Source organism: Gracilinanus agilis, chromosome 1 (assembly GCF_016433145.1).
Source record: "Gracilinanus agilis isolate LMUSP501 chromosome 1, AgileGrace, whole genome shotgun sequence".
Taxonomy (NCBI): domain Eukaryota; kingdom Metazoa; phylum Chordata; class Mammalia; order Didelphimorphia; family Didelphidae; genus Gracilinanus; species Gracilinanus agilis.
The window spans coordinates 240,289,123-240,295,105 of record NC_058130.1 but is presented as its reverse complement, the minus strand read 5'-3'; positions in this window follow the sequence as shown (position 1 = coordinate 240,295,105).

Below are 5,983 nucleotides of genomic sequence, written 5' to 3'. Positions count from 1 at the left end.
TATTTCTATAACAGTTACACTCTCTGGGTGTGGCATTCCAGGAGTGGCTTCTGGTAGTCCACAGAGCCACACGCAGCTGTTTTCTCTCTCAGAGCTGGACAAGGTAACATCTTTGCCTCTCTATCTCGGTCTGAGGGAAACACTTGAAGGAGTGGAGTGTTTTCTTTTCCAACCTGGGAAACAATATTCATTTATCTGTTACTGTCTACAGATTGGTTAAACTGTGAAAAGACCAAACAAAAGCTAGTCTTTGGTTTGGACTGAGTATTCAGGCTCAGAGTCCTAACTTGATTATTGTGGAGATTCAACCAGCTAGCCTTTGTTATCTTTATAACTTAAAGGCAAAGTTAAGAGTTAGAGTAGTTAAGTTTATTTAGAATAGTATAAATTTGGTTAGTTAGATCAGGGAGGATTAGTGTAGCCTGTGAACCACAGGAGAAGAGGTTCCTTGAGGGACCTGGGAGTTTATTTGGGTGGAGTTAGAATCCCTTAGAATTAGAAATCCTTTTTCTCATATATATTTAAATAAATAGTTTATTTTTCATAAACAAGAGTCTCTTTAGCATTCCTTGTGCCTGGCCCTGAAGCGAAGTTCATCTTTGAGCTTCACTTCATTTACCACTGAAGATACTTTTGATATCATCTATCAAAAGTATCAAGAAACAATTTTGAACCTTTATTTTCTAGTTCTTTGTCCTTTATTTTGTGCTCACATTATTTTATTTTTACAAAAGACAAGTTAAGGAACTCTATGAACACTATTATAAAATACTTTTCATACGAATATAGTCAGATCTAAATAATTCAGAAAATATTCATTGTTCTTGCATAAGACAAATCAATATAATACAAATGATAATTATAATTAAACTGATCCACTTATTCACTCTTATACCAATTAAACTGCCCCCAAATTATTTTATAGAGCTAGAAAAAATAATAAAAATATTCATCTGGGGCAGCTGGGTAGCTCAGTGGATTGAGAGTCAGGCCTAGAGACGGGAAGTCCTGGGTTCAGATCCGGCCTCAGACACTTCCCAGCTATGTGACCCTGGGCAAGTCACTTGACCCCCATTGCCCACCCTTGCCACTCTTCCACCTATGAGCCAATACACAGAAGTTGGGGGTTTGAAAAAAAAAAAGAAAAGAAAAATATTCATCTGAAAAAAGTAAGGTCAAGAATAGCAAGGGAATCAATGAAAAATGTGAGAAGGAAGGTAGTCTCAGTGTACCAGATATCAAATTGTATTACAAAGTTGTAATTATCAAAATAATCTGAAATTTTCTAAGAAACAGAGTAGTGCATCAGTGGAATAGATTAGATACTTAATACCTAGCAATAAATGACCATAATAATTTAGTGTTTGATAAATCAAAAGATCCAACCAAGCCTTTGGCACAAGAATTCACTATTTGACAAAAACTACTGCAAAAATTGGAAAACAGTATAGCAAAGACTGGGATAGACCAATATTTCATCTGTTATGTGAAGTTTAAGTCAACATGGATACATGATTTAGAAATACATCGGTATACTGTAAGCAAATTAGTGGAAAATGTAATAGTTTACCTGTCAGATTTATAGATAAGCAAAGTATTTATGACCAAACAAAAGATAAAGAGCATTATACGATATAAATAGATGATTTGGATTATATTAACAATGTAACCAAGATAAGAAGGAAAACAGAAAGCTGGGGAGGAGGGATTTTTCACAGCAAGCTTCAGTGATAAAAATCTAATTTCTCAAATATAGAGAGAACTGAGACAAATTTATAAAAACATGTCTCAATAATTCTTGATTAGAGAAATGCAAATTAAAATTACTCTGAGGTAACACCTCATATTTATCAGATAGATTAGCATGACAGAAGTAAAAGAATAAATGTTGAAGGGGATGTGGGAAAATTGGGACATTAAAGCACTTTTGGCAGAGCTTTCATCTGATCCAACTATTTTGGAAAGTTTGGATATGTTTGCTTGTTTGTCACTTTCTGCTGTTGCTTCTGTAGTTTGCTCTTTTTTTCCACAGAAATTATCCAGGGTCGAAAGCTTTTTTCGTTGCTGCTTATTCCTTTTGCCACTAATGGATTGGGGTTCCTGCATGTTGATTGCTTTCTTAGCTTCTGTCTCACAGGGCTTTGCCTTAGTAATATCTTCCCTTCCCAGTCAGAAGCCTGAGTGAGGGCAGGTAGATCTGTGATGTTACTTGTGTAGTGCTTTAAAGCATTTTGCCTTGAGGCAAATATAACTCCTTACATTCAGGAAGTTTATGTTTTAATAGGAAGAGACAACACATTGAGAGAAGTGGTGGCTGTGGGGTGAGAATTATTGCTCTGAAAAGTAACAAAAATTGGTAAATTTATTGATAAGTCCTATCTGAAATGACAATATTAACTGGATGGCTATTCTTTCAGCAATAGGTAGAAGTAGGCAGACTGAGAGGGATGATATGCATGCAATATTATGGTAGAAAAGTGCAGTGTGGGTGACCTGGGGAACCACTGGACATAGTGAACTTTCACTAATCATGAATTCTAGGCCTTAGGGTGGGAATTGGATTATCCAGTCAGAGCCTGTGGGATGGAGTGCAATAGCACTCAACATTTTGGACTTCCAAACAACAGATTGATGAAAAGTTGATTCCATGTAAATTTTTTTTAAAAATACTTATATTTGGTTTTCATAAACTTTGAACCTCTCTTAACAGAGATATTTAGTTTCAGAATTTTTGACTCATTTTAAATGTGTCTCAAGGATTTTGAAATATTTTAGGTATCTCTATTTATCACCATCCCCCCTATTGATGGAAAAACATAATCTTAAGGTTTTTAGCATGGCATAGTGGACAAATTGTGCTAATCTCAGAGTTAAAGGATCTAAATCCTTATCCTATCTCTTTTATTTTTGTGCATGTGAATTTTGGCAAGTACCTGGAACTCATTGGGTGACTGTTTTCTTCATATGTAAAATGAAGGGGTGGACTAGGTGAAGGTCCACCTAAAACCCCTAAATCAAAGACCCTAATAAATTACATAACCACATTTAATCCCATTTGATAACTATATACAGACTTTAAGCTACTGCTTTCCCTTTTCTACCTAAATTGACTAGTTGCAATGTCATTAAAGAAATATTTCTTTAAAATAAGCATTTAGAACAATTTTTAAAACTTTATATTTCCTAAATCCTAAATTTTTCTAAATCTATCTCAGTCATTACCATACATAAGAATCTTAAATTATTAAAATTGTAAGGTAGATAAGACATCATGGCATGGGGGATACAATAATAGCCATGGAATAAGGAAAACCTGAGGTCAAGCCCTGCCTCTTACACATAATTACTTTGTGACCCTGAGTAAATTATTTAGTCATTCTATGGATCTGAGCAATATTCCCCCCATCCCCTGAATGGAGTTGGAACTATTTATGGCTGGAATCATACTACTCCCACTCACAATTCTCTCTCAAGTTATGAGAAATAATTCTATTGTGTAAAGAGATATACTTTAAACTCACTTTTGCAACTCTTAAGTCTGTTAGTATGTTTCCTGTTCATACAAAATCAGTCATCATGACACCATTGACTTAAACATGAATTATTTATTTTGTGATGAGACAAAATCAAGAATATTTGAAACTTTTATTCAAGAAAAGGTAAAAAAGCAACAATAATCATAATAACATCCATCAATTAAAGACAAGAGCCAAAATCATCTTTATACATCAGAGGACAATATCAAGAATAATCAGCTTATATGCTGTTTACTGATAAAACTGGGTAACACTCTCTGGGTAATACTTTTCCATCACTCACTGACCTAGACTTATAGAAAACAAGCAGGGAAGCACATAAAGGGAGATACTAATGTGTCCAGAGTAACTCACAACTCTGGCCTTGATGTACTGGGTGTATTGAGAGATTAATTCCTCATTACCCCATTACCTACAAGAAAAATCTGTTTCTCTTCTACCCACTTATCTTCAGGTCTTCACAGTTGCTCTTTTGGACTATCTTTCTACTCCCAGGTTGTTGAAGCAATAACGAACTTCTTTTAGCACACAACCACCTTTGGCTAGGTGCTGAGAAAGTGTTTTACTCTTTCAATGACAAATAGTTTCTTCGAAATGGAGAATTGCCTTTGGAACTATGCCCAAAGGGCTTTAAAAGACTGCCTGCCCTTTGATCCAGCCATATCACTGTAAAAAGTACAGTGACAAAGTACTGGTCAATCTAATAAAAAAAAAAAAAAAGGAAAGAAGAAAACCAAATTGATAGTATCAAAGATGAAAAGGGAGACCTCACCTCTAATGAAGGGGAAATTAAGGCAATCATTAAAAACTATTTTGCACAATTATATGGCAATAAATATAACAATTTAGGAGATATGGATGAATATTTACAAAAATATAAACTGCCTAGACTAACAGCAGAAGAAATAGAATACCTAAATAATCCCATATCAGAAAAAGAAATTGAACAAGCCATCAAAGAACTCCCTAAGAAAAAATCGCCAGGGCCTGATGGATTCACAAGTGAATTCTATCAGACATTCAAAGAGTAACTAATCCCAATACTATACAAATTATCTGATATGATAAGCAAAGAAGGAGTCCTACCAAATTCCTTTTATGACACAAATATGGTACTGATTCCAAAGCCAGGGAGATCAAAAACAGAGAAAGAAAACTACAGACCAATCTCCCTAATGAACATAGATGCAAAAATCTTAAATAGAATACTAGCAAAGAGACTCCAGCAAGTAGTTAAGAAGATAATCCACCATGATCAGGTGGGATTTATACCAGGAATGCAAGGTTGGTTCAACATTAGGAAAACCATCCACATAATTGACCATATCCACAGTCTAACAAACAAAAATCACATGATTATCTCAATAGAGGCTGAAAAAGCCTTTGACAAAATACAGCATCCATTCCTATTGAAAACACTGAAAAGTATAGGAATAGAAGGACCTTTCCTAAAAATAATAAATAGTAAATACCTAAAACCATCAACAAACATCATATGCAATGGGGATAATTTAGAAGCCTTCCCAATAAGATCAGGAGTAAAACAAGGATGTCCATTATCACCTCTATTATTCAACATAGTCCTAGAAACACTAGCAGTTGCAATTAGAGAAGAAAAAGAAATTGAAGGTATCAAAATAGGCAAGGAGGAGACTAAGCTATCACTCTTTGCAGATGATATAATGGTCTACTTAAAAAATCCTAGAGAATCAACTAAGAAGCTTGTAGAAATAATCAACAACTTTAGCAAAGTTGCAGTATACAAAATAAATGCACATAAATCATCAGCATTTCTATACATTTACAACACACTAGAGCAGCAAGAAGTAGAAAGAGAAACACCATTTAAAATCACCCTAGACAATATAAAATACTTAGGAATCTATCTACCAAAACAAACACAGCAATTATATGAAAACAACTACAAAACACTTTCCAAACAAATAAAACTGGATCTAAACAATTGGAAAGCCATTGATTGCTCATGGGTAGGATGAGCTAACATAATAAAAATGACAATTCTACCCAAATTAATTTACCTATTTAGCGCCATACCTATCAAGCTACCAAAAAACTTCTTTACTGAATTAGAAAAAACTATAACAAATTTCATTTGGAATAACAAAAGATCAAGAATTTCAAGGGAAATAATGAAAAAAAATGTGAAGGAAGGGGGCCCACCAGTACCAGTTATTAAACTATACTATAAAGCAGCAGTCATCAAAACAATATGGTACTGGCTAAGAGACAGAGAGGAGGATCAATGGAATAGACTTGGGGTAAATGACATCAGCAAGACAGTGTATGATAAACCCAAAGAGCCCAACTTTTGGGACATGAATCCACTATTTGTCAAAAACTGCTGGGAAATTTGGAAAACAATATGGGAGAGATTAGGTCTAGATCAACATCTCACACCCTACACCAAGATAAATTCAGAATGGGTG